This window comes from Orbicella faveolata, unplaced genomic scaffold (genome assembly GCF_042242905.1).
Source record: "Orbicella faveolata isolate gen_17 unplaced genomic scaffold, um_ofav_v1 contig_1, whole genome shotgun sequence".
NCBI lineage: Eukaryota > Metazoa > Cnidaria > Anthozoa > Scleractinia > Merulinidae > Orbicella > Orbicella faveolata.
In genome coordinates, this window is record NW_028301536.1 from 6,571,416 (window position 1) to 6,582,785 (window position 11,370).

At 41.0% G+C, this 11,370-nt stretch overlaps 1 pseudogene; it reads right to left on the reverse strand.

The window, feature by feature from the left end:
• Positions 1-6,260: 6,260 nt before the first annotated feature.
• LOC149117875 (melanocyte-stimulating hormone receptor-like) lies at positions 6,261-7,385 on the reverse strand (annotated as a pseudogene).
• Positions 7,386-11,370: the final 3,985 nt, after the last annotated feature.

Sequence of the window (11,370 nt, forward strand, 5' to 3'; positions counted from 1 at the left end):
GCTGAGACTGAGAAAAATTACTCAGCAATGACGGACTCGGTTTATTCGACGTGGACGTGTTAGCATATACAAGAAAGCCTGGGTTTCACGACCCGTCGACATCGCGCGTGAGAGAGGAAAACACATTTAAAACTCTGGAAGTGCGTCCTCACTTCGACTCAGACGTTTAAAACAATCACTGCATTCTCAGTTCCGAAATTTGTTGTCAGTCTATCTTGCCATTGGTGTCGCTTTCCCTATTTCGCTGGAGTAGTCTGTCGTTCGTCGCCAATTCATAGCTCTCATGTCGCCGTTTCAAGGCCATGTCGCTTGTCGGAATTTACCCCCAACAGGGTCTCATTATCTCTTCCTGAATGCTCACAGCTTTCCTCAAGCTACGCTCTCGGAAAACTGTTCGCTTTTCAGAACAGATCAGTTTCCGCGGACAAATCTACAAGGATATCTTCGCGCCAAATGGACGCTATTTTTTATAAATCTTTTTAGAATTTCGAGGAAGTAAACGCTTTGCTTAGGACAGCAGCGGACTTAAAGCCGGTTTGGAAATTTCCGAAAGCTATATTAAAGCCTTACCTTTTGTTGATTTTTAGCAAAAGTAATTTATCTTCGGCGAGGGTAAAAGAAGTGCAAGTTGCCTTCTAGTGTCTAACTCACAAAATGACATGAGATCGATGTGTCAAAACTTGAAGTACAGTCATCACAAACTAAAAATTATTTGAATGTATAATTACACTGTTTCTTCACCTGCGGCAAATCCTTAACCAATTTAAACTTTCGATAAAAGACGAGACAAATGAAAGAACTTTTTTTTTTCGCTGTAAAGGTGTAAATTATAAAAGCATATTAGCATAGTGTTAGTTCGGCCAGCTAGCACTATCAAAGTAGAAGAAAAAACTAACTTTACTTGAGAGTGAATTATGGAAACAATTTTTTAACAAATTCAGTTCAAGATGAGAGTGCAATTGCAATTTTACTAAAGAGACCCGAATGAATCAATATCAGCGGCTGCGCAAAGTCCCTCAAATAAAAACGCGTCTAAAGGGCGCACGTTAACTCTAAATAAGTACTTTTAAGTTTCGTAAGGTGAACACTACGTTTCTTAAAGTACGCACTTTACTTTTCTAAAAATTCCAGTATTAAGAAATTTAAAGTACGCGGTCTAAGTTTGCGAATATATGATCCGAGTTAGAACGGGCAATTTCATGCAGTTTAAAGCTACATGAACTCCTACAAATAAATTAAATAAATAGGGTAATTTTACTGAACGTTAAGATTTTAAGTGACTTTGCCCACCTGCTGATATTGATCTAGAAACACCGCCTCATAGGGTGGGTGAGAGGTTGTTGCTGTCGTTGTTTTTTTTTTTTTATTTTAGCCATTAAGCTCAGTTCGGCATTATACTAAACAATTATTGTATGAGGTTTTTGTGATATCCGGAATAATCAAGGTCGAGGTAAGTGTTTTCAGCCGAAGCCGATGGCTGAGGCTGATAACATTAACGGAGGCCTTGATTATTTCGGATATCACAAAAACCGAACCTCATAACTGTTTTATTATACTTTGTTTTAAAGCAAATAACGACAAACGCATTATCGCACTAAACTCAGCTTATTTTCGACAAGCCATTTTCTTACGTGAACTTGACATTGCTCTTGGAAATCATGCACTGCGCGCGAAACCTACGGATTAATCACTAATCTGCTAGCGGATTGGTGATTAATCTGTAGGCTGCGCTGTTTCCCAGAATTAACTGTAGGCGTCTAGCCAATGAGAAGACAGATGGTGACCACAATATATTGTAAATTTAATTACTGGTCCCGTGGGAAATAGCTGGAGTTTATTGTAGAGTAATAATAATAAGAAGTTGAAGTAGCCTCTGCGGGTTAGCGGGAAGGTAGGTAAAGTCTGCATGCAAGCCTAGTGGCTGATCAGGCCGGGTCTTATCCCGGTGTTAGTAGTATGAAGCGACTAGAAATACTTCTACACCCCCTGGATGGGATGCTAGTCCATCGCCGGGTTAACCCCCAGCCTTAGATTCGCCGGCACCCATTTATACACCTGGGTGGTGAGAGGCACCGTGAGAGTAAAGTGTCTTGTCCAAGAACACAACACAATGTCCCCGGCCAGGGCTCGAACCCAGACCGGTCGATCCGGAGTCAAGCGCACTAACCATGAGGCCACCGCGCCTCCCACCGTCACTAAACAAGGTAGCGACAAGAAACAAACAAACAAACAAAAAAACCGAGAAGTAAAAGGACATAATATTAGAGAGATTTCTATTTGTTCTTGAATTCCTTCTCCTTACTAGAAGTGACTGCGGGGTATTTATCAAGATTTTTTTCACGCACAAGTGAGACGAAACCATCCGAATTGGTATGTTATAGTATTTAACTCGAGGTTAGTGATGAGCTGAGATGGAGCTTTTTCAATCAAATATTGAAACAACGCCTTTCCTTGAAAATCGGTCACCATTGGCACACATTTTCTGCATTACAAGACACAGGAAGAACGTCTTTGGGCGAGGAAAACGGTAAACTACTTTAATATGAACTTGAAGAGATCGTAATGCTGACATTAGTAGCATCTCGTGACCGAGTTCACGATACATGTGCCATCTTTGTGTGATTGTATCAGAAGCATAATTATGGCTCCTGTTTGTACTACAAAATAAAACTACGCCAATGGTTTTCCAGCTTATGTATGTAATGTTTGTAATGTTTAAGCGTAAGGTTAAGAACACTGGAAAAAACCAACTTATTACAGGAATTTGACATTTCGAAACATGAACGACATTCCAAAACGACCGGCAACACAGTTACACTATCCGACAGTTTTGGAGATTGAACTAGAATCACAGAGAGCCCTCACAGCCGTTTAGAATATGAATAAAAGATTAACCTATCCCGGCCTTTGTCGCGCGTGTTTTGTGTTTTATGGTGGTCATTTTGAATTTTTAATACGCGCGGTCTGCTAGTGCGAGATCTGGAACCGAAATTACGAAAATCGCTCGGAGCCTGCTCGGAGCTCTAAGAAAATGACAAGTGTCACTTTATTATCCTCGGTGAGCGATCGGATCCTCCGAGAATTTGCGAATTTTCCCGCCCGTCCCAGACTTCCGTAATTTCGGTTCCGCGTATAAAAATTCAAAATGGCCACCACCAGGAGCCATAATCGGGGACGGAGACCGCAAGCGCGCGCTATTTCTAGTATTGGGGCTGTACCTATGATATAAATTTTCTATTTTTAGAACAAATTGCGCCATCGTGTGCAGTACACGCGCGTACACGCTGCGAGGATTTTTGCGGATGAGCGGGGAAATGGCGTCCGAAATTCCCGAAATGTTTGATGCTTATGGCCCACAACTCAATACGTTCATGTCTGTTGGATTTTCGTCGTAAGCTGCTCCAGTTTGAGTAATTTTAGTTATGTCCCGCTTCATATCACTGACCAAGTTGTGTTCCGCTGCTTCTTTTACAAGAGCTCCACATTACTCCACTCTAAGTTTCACATGTGTTGAAGATTAACAGCTTTTCCATAACACAGCAAAAAAACTAGTTGGGTATATTTGGATATAGCGTGTTTTAGAACTTCAAAGTTTCCCTCCTCTTACGAAACTCTTGCGGGGATTTCGCCAAAGTCTATCGCGACCGCAATTAAAAGTGAAACAAAATATCAAGTTTGAGTTTCGCCTGAATTGTAAGCAAGGCTTAATGTTTCATCGTGGCCCAATTTTACGTCTATAGATACTGCTCAGTGTTTTTTTTGTGTAAAATTCCAATAAATTGTCTGTTGTCCATGAATAAGAGCGCCCGCCGATGTGTGTTTTGTAAAGTCAGTAAAACATGCAAATTTGACTCCCACACTTTCGTGTGAAAACGTACATCGAATTCAGATAATATCTCTAGTTTTTAAATATGTTTAAGGTTGATAAATGTTTGAGAGCATATTAAAGGCTTAGCTGAAAATATGTCAATACAGCAGAAATAATCGGCAAAGTTACGATGACGCTTTCTTTAATATAATCAACTCGAACAACGATTTCGATTTTGTTGGTTGAGTTATCAAAACTCCTTGTCTATTTTATTTTCGCAGTGTAAAATTTCAAAACTTTAAAGAAACACACATGATGTTATTAGCTTTTTGGCGTTGGTGAAAATTGTTGCAGCATCTCAGCATAATTGACAACGAAAAAAATCTTTGTCAAGATTTGTTGACAATTGAAAACTCCGACTCGGACTTGAAAGTGCACGCGCTGCACTATGCAAATGAACTACTCAAAAACTTTTGCAAACTCGCCAAACAAACAGAAACAATAAGAAACTATCAAAAACAGGTTTTGGTTATGATTAAGCATTGTTTGGGAAACTCTCAAATTAACTCGGTACCAGAGTAAAGAGTTTTCTTTCAAAATGTTTCTTGGCAGAACAAACGCAAAAGCTTACGCGTTCAACTAGCGCGAGCAGATATTATTCATTCACAGCGCGAAATTGAAGTCTTGCTTTCGACCTTGAAAAACTCACCTTTTCCATCAGCTCAGAGCATAAAACTACATATAAGAGCCCTGGATCTTATACTTGCCTTATTTCCTTCCATCGCTGGGAAAAAACTGCAAGAGAATCTCGCAACTCTCACCATTTGATCACGCAACGTGACAACATCCACGTGAGAGCCCCCGACATGTGCGTGGATCCGCACGGATATATGTCGTCATGGCGGCGCAATTTGTTCTAAAATAGAAAAAATCGTCCCATATCATAGGTGCGCGCGGATTCCAAGACTTACGGTCTCCGTCCCCGATTATGGCTCCCGCCACCACAAAAAACAAAACATGCGCGATGAAGTTAGGTTAATCTTTTATTCATATTCTGAACGGATGTGAGGGCTTCCTGTGCAAGAATACGTTACCCTGGCCGGTTTTTTATTTAATATTCCTAACCTACTTACTGGTCATTATTCGATATTTATTATATGGCTTTGGCTTGTGGCCGATATAACGCGCGCTCTGATTGGTTAATTGTCACTGAATTGTAGGGCATTATTCTCCCGTAATGCCCACGGGCCGATTACGGATTATGCAAATTAGGAAGAGCCCGGTTCTGAAAATTCAAGCGCATTGAAGCGATGAAAGCCGATTAAAATCAGTACGAGAATATCAGTAGCTAAAAGTTTAGAGATATTTCTTTAATAAAATTTATATAGATGACTTACCAGTCGGTAACCTTGGCGGGCACTAGTGAAAAACAATCAAAGTTTGCCTAGTCTTAAATAAAGCGAAAATCGCTAAGTAAAAAACACCATCGGCAGATCTGCCATGCATCCTGAGCAGAACACCACAAAGAAACTTATAAGTTATCATCTTAGTCACAGCAATTACCGAAGTATTGAACTCCGTCAAAGTTCTCGTCAAATAGATTCCCTCGCTTTGACACAAGCAAGTGTAAATCAGCTTCCAGGATCATCAGATGTAAACAATCGGGCGGTTTCTGTCGGTAGCAGTGTTTCTGATAACTGCAGACGTTCACAAGGCTTGAAATGTTCATCCATAAATCCCAGAATGAAGAAGACGAAGATATGTTGTCGAAAGCGAATGCGAAGATCGAGTTAAGCTTATTTTGAGCAGTGCGTTCTGAAGCATTAGTATCTTCGTTCACCGAAAGACGGTTGGTTTGGACAATTTTGAAGCACTTGCTGTCTTTTCTATATCCGTTGACGTTTCGCCCCAAAAGTCGGAAAAACTTCCCCATCAACTTGTGGTACCACGATACTAAAATACGTTTTTGAGGCTGTGACAGTGACTTTTCCGTAAAGAAATGAGTGTTTTTAACGGAATACGTAATACAGTGGTGAAATTCACTGACTGTGTAGTTTTGCCCTAGGTTTGAGACGATGAATGAATCGGTAAACGCGCGCATCGCCGGATGTAAATTGACGACTTCCGCTCGAATGATTTTTCTCTTTATTGATGAGCCATATAATAAACAACTTAATAACCTCGACCCTTCGGTCGTTACGGGAAAATCTCAAACCTCGGCCTACCGTATTGACCTCGCTATCGCTCGGTCAATACGGCAAGGCCTCAGTTTGAGATTTTCCCGTAACGACCTCACTCTCGGTTATTAAGTAGTTATTACCTTTGCTGTGACAAGCTGAAACATTCAATATACGTCAGTTAAGAGACTCAACAAGACTCATCAATATTCGTCGGCTTCTGTTTCAGGGACTGTCAACCCTTGAGACAGTTTTCTGTTAGTATTTTAAATTAATTTTTTTTTTTTAGCCTAATTTTTATATCTCTATTATTTTGAAAATAACTTCAAATGTATTAGTCGGACCGGTACTGCACAGTTGTTCTCTCCTCTCACCCGATTCGGATGCAACGTTGTTCTTTTTCTAGCAAGACAAGTTTTTAACCCTCGACGATACTTCGGCTCTCTCCAAGCATAGACAAAGGGATTCACGGCTAAGGTCAAAAGAAGGAACCAGAAAAAAATTATCTCTAACTTCTTGAACGTCAAAGATTGTTCACAAGATTTGCAGAAGTACCGGAGATGTAATGAAATAAACGCAGGAAAAACAGTCCCGCAAAACAAGGTCAATACTATTAGAATTGTCGCTACCCTCTTTCTCTGCCGATCCCAAGCTGCTTTATTTATGATCCCGACGGCTGTTAACTCCTGTTTTCTTTTTGTCAAAGCTCAGAAAAGTTTGAAGTAAATGACTGTTAACAGCATTATGGGCACTGAGGCGTGTGTATGAGCGTAGGTAAGCGAAATTATCTTCTCCGGAATGCTTGCAAGCTGGAGAAGGCAGAGGACTGAAGAAACCACCCACATCAACGCAATGAAAATCTTATATCTTGGCTTTGTGATCGTCAATCTGTATTGGAAAGGGTGTGCCACGGCGATGTAGCGATCGTACGATAGCGCCACAATTGTTCCACTTCTAACAAACAGCGTCAAACCAAGAACAACACGAACAACTACATCCAGTTTGTCAGGAACGGGCCGTTGCTGATATTGGTAAAGAGCTTGTGCAGCGCCGAGGTTGCTGGCAATCAACCCAACCACGAGATCGGAAACGCACAGATTAGTAATGAGCAGAGATGGAGGCTTTTCAAGGAGACGTCTGCTTTCCCTGAAAATCGTCACCAACAAAACAGAGCTGCTCATAGCAATGAGTAGGGCCAGCGTAAAGCCGGCAACGGTGAAACACAGGAAAAAGGTGGAATCACTGAGAATCAAGGAAGAGTCGTCTGGCGGGTGAAAGTCATTGGCTTTTACTTAAGGAGATAAGGTCTGCGACATTTTAGGTCTTTTAGGAGAAGTCATCCCTGACGCAAAATAAATTGAGGTACCTTGTTAGCAGAGTTGCTTCGATGTGTTTATCTTCCGGTCATTCAGGTGTGTTTACAAAGTAACGAGGACGCAAAAAGAATCAGCGGCGAATACAGTGACGTATGCTTTCCATGGATCCAGTTTTAACGGGTTTGCAAATCAAAGAAGTCAAGGGCTGAAAGAATCGCCTTATCTAAGAAAGACTACTGAGGCCACTCTACTTGCAGGCTACAAAATAAAGTGACTGTACATTGAAGCTTAACGTCAGAGGATGGGAATGCGAAACCTTAGGTACGTTGTGCTAACCACAGTGACGTCTCTGCAAGTTGAGCAACCTCGTTCCCAGGGTCTCTCATCTTATCGCCCCCTGGAGCGAGGGGGCGGTAAGATGAGAGAACCTGGAAACGAGGTTGCAAGTTGAGAACTTGGGCATAGGAGTATCTCTTTCATATACATGTTTGATAAATAGTTAATGTGAATGACAATCAAGCATTACCCATTGAGCACTACTGAAACCTCGGCACCTACAAAAATGACAGTTTTCAGTCTCCCATCACAAATGCATAATCTTTTTGCATCTACTGAATAGATATATAGATGTTGTCGTATTGCATTGTGGGAACGTGAGAACAGTTGGCGAAGGGTAGTATAATAAGGTTAATTTATTCATATACCTAGAAGGGCCTGAATAGCAGAACGGGAAGACAATGAAGGTAGTGCATCTATGCTGGGTAGCAGGGGGGCTGGCAGCGAGGCCTGGAATTGAGTTTCTATGATCGCCCCAGTTAAGCCCTAGTTATAGCACGTTTTATAGTGAGTACTGCAGGTAGGGCGCTTTTCAGTTACGATAAGGTTGAGGATTTGGTTTCTCACCTAATAACTTGTTACTACAAGAGGTCTGCTTCAGTTTCAGACAAAGCATCTGGCATTATTTATAAAGTGAATACTGAATAGGTCTTGGCACTATTGAGAATCACGCATTACCATCTCTTTGGTGCATATTTGAAACTAGTAATTTATGTTTTTCTTTCTTCATAATCAGCCTCAGACTTTTGCTTTGATCTTCTAGACTAAACGGCTTAAATAGAAAACCCAATCAAGTAATTGTGATGGATACTGTGCAGGAAATTTGACTTTAATATCTTATTTTGTTGCCCTTTTTGTAGTCCCTGGCAGTAATTTTTCTGCCACCTCCTCTCTTGTACCGAGAATTGCCATTTGAGACAATGGGGAGGGGACGACGGAGGGAGGGGGGCGGGAGATCATTGAACTAGCCGATAGTAACCACGGAAAAGAAGAATTACAAATCGATTTACTGATCGGAGCCGATTTCATGTGGTCATTTTCCACTGGCGTGACAAAACGGCCGGAGAATGACGAGGGCCTGGTGGCGAGTTGTACGATTTTAGGATGGGTCCCGTCTGGTCCAGTTTCCAGGGAAAGAAAGAATCCACGACTTTCAAGTGCTAATTTTGTCTCGACCCACGTCCTTTAAGTTGCCACCCAAACACAACACGAAGGTTCAGGAACAAAAGAACTGCTGCACCGTCTCTGGGACTTAGACTCCGTTGGAATTAGAGATAAAGAGACTGTACATGACACACTTGTCGAGAACATGTCGTTTACAAACGACCGATATTGCGTGACACTACCTTTGAAAGAGGAAAGAGACCCCCTACCCGACAACTATGAATCAAGCCTCGTTAGCTAGGTTGAACTCTCTGGTTCGACGTCTACGAAAGGAGCCTTCAATCCTAAAGGAATACAACCAGGTATTCGAAGACCAGCTTTGTGAAAGAATCATCGAACGAGTGGATGAAAGGGAAGAACAGCCTCCAGAGAACACGCATTGTTTGCGTCATCAAGCTGTAATTAGAAGCGACGCCTTAACGACCAAATTACGAGTTGTTTTCGACGCAAGTGCAAGGCTCAGCGGGGAAGGGGGGGGGAGGGGGGAGGCGCGGTGGGAGGGGTTAGCGGGAGAGGGGGCCGCAATTGCGTATTTGTTGCCCGCCGGGGCAACATTGGGATTTAGCCATTGCTACGTGACCATAAATCAACCACTAAGAGGGCGCGATAGATTCAACTAAACTCCAGCTATATAACAATCCCTAATTATTTTGTTGATAGATCAAAATGATTTCAGTTGGAAAAATAAAAGTTGAAGAAACCACTAAGTTACCCAACATTAACTCATGTTGTGACTGTTGTGAGCTCCGTTAGCGCACAGTCTCTTTTTCAAATTAAAGCCACTAAAACAGCGCCTTTCTCAAGGCACTCAAAAATTAGTACTACAAACATTCTGTTCTTTCCAGCAGAAGATTTGTTTACATACCTCACAAAAGAAAGAAAAGAGCGAAAAGTAAAACTCAAGTAGTTGTTTACTCTTTTGGCTTTTATCGCTGATTGCCGTAAGAGTTCTTTATCAAGAAAGGAGTGTTAAGTTTCAAAGAGTGTTTAACGCGCGAGAACACCTCGAATGCACAGCTTGACTACCCCACGCCAGTTATCGACTAAACTTATGCTTTGTAAGTCAGTTTTAATACGAAACGGAAAGTTGAAATTTGAATTTGTTAATTGACCAGTACCACTCCACGATTCTTTTCTTTAAATTGCAGTTTTCTAATTAATTAACTTTTTATGTCTCAATTAGATGAAGTTCTCTATTGTGCAAGAACCCAACACAGCGTCAAACCTAAATTGCATGAAAAAATTCTAGCTTTCGACAGCAAGACATGTTTGTTTTCGGTTAAAAGTGAAAACTGCCCACGACCACATAAAACCTCTCGTTTGGATTTCAAGATAATTGCTGCTTTTCATGTGACGTCATCATTTTCCAAAATAAGAAATTAACAATCCTTCTGAAGTTTTAGTTTCATCAGATGAAAGACCCTCTAAAACTTGACGTTTTGCAGCGTTTAAGCTTGATAGGGTTCCTCATTTTGAAAAAGGGCACATTTGAATTTCCAAGTTTATGCGTTTTGTGACATTAAAATAGCGACCCGATAACGCTCTCGAGTAGGTCAAAAGATGAGTTATTGCACAAGTTTTTACTCTATAAAAAGTGTTAATTTCAATGTGTCGGAGCTCTAGAGTAATAACGTTCCGTTTCAACGATAAAACTCGATGACAGATGTTTCTGCTACTTTACTGCCGCCACGTTTGTGTCCCTCCGAGGAACACAAACATGGCGACTTCATACAAAGCTCTATAAATTTGAGTGAAACACTTCTCCGAATAACGGCGAGGTTGTTTATATATCAATCATCTTTCATATCCCAGCTTCTTGACTTAATTTATTGAATGGTTATGATTTTTATTTTTGATGGCGTGACACTGCAAACCAGCCATTCTACTTGCAATTGGAATCACGCATTTTGAAAGATTTTCAACTTTTGGCCTGTTCACATAGATAACACTGACTATGACTTGTTCTGTTTCGTTCTGCCATGCTGCCATGTGTAGGTCTATTGGTTTATAACTAGAGAAAAAGTTGATGAGGACCTCACATCTTCCTAAAAGATTAAGCCATCAAGTTTGTAAGGTATGATCAATGTACGCAAAAAGAATAGAAAAGAAAACCAAAAAAGTACTAATAATGATGAAGAAAACAATAGTTAAAAAAAATAAAATAAAATAGAAAGAGACAAACTATTAACGCCAACCAGAACCAATCAAACAAAGATGCAATTAATTTTCCTAAACGAGGGGAAAAGTACCTTTTCAAGAAATCTTGATGCTTTCCCAGTACAATTCAAGCGAACCGAGGCTCGAAAGGAGAAGCAACCCACTCATTTGTTTTCTTTCAAAATCGGCATTGAATGAGCCGACAAAAAAAGCTAAAAAGCGTACATTTGACGTAACAAAACGAACCCTATCTTCCGCGGAACTCCAGCACACGAAGGGCGAAAGCGGAGCACCATGGGTTACTTTCTTGGTTTAACCATTAAGACGAGAAATTTTGGTTAAGAAGTCTCCGTACCAGCGAAGGAGCGTCCGTCTTTACAGACTCTGGGAGAGGGATAGGGGGTCACATGAT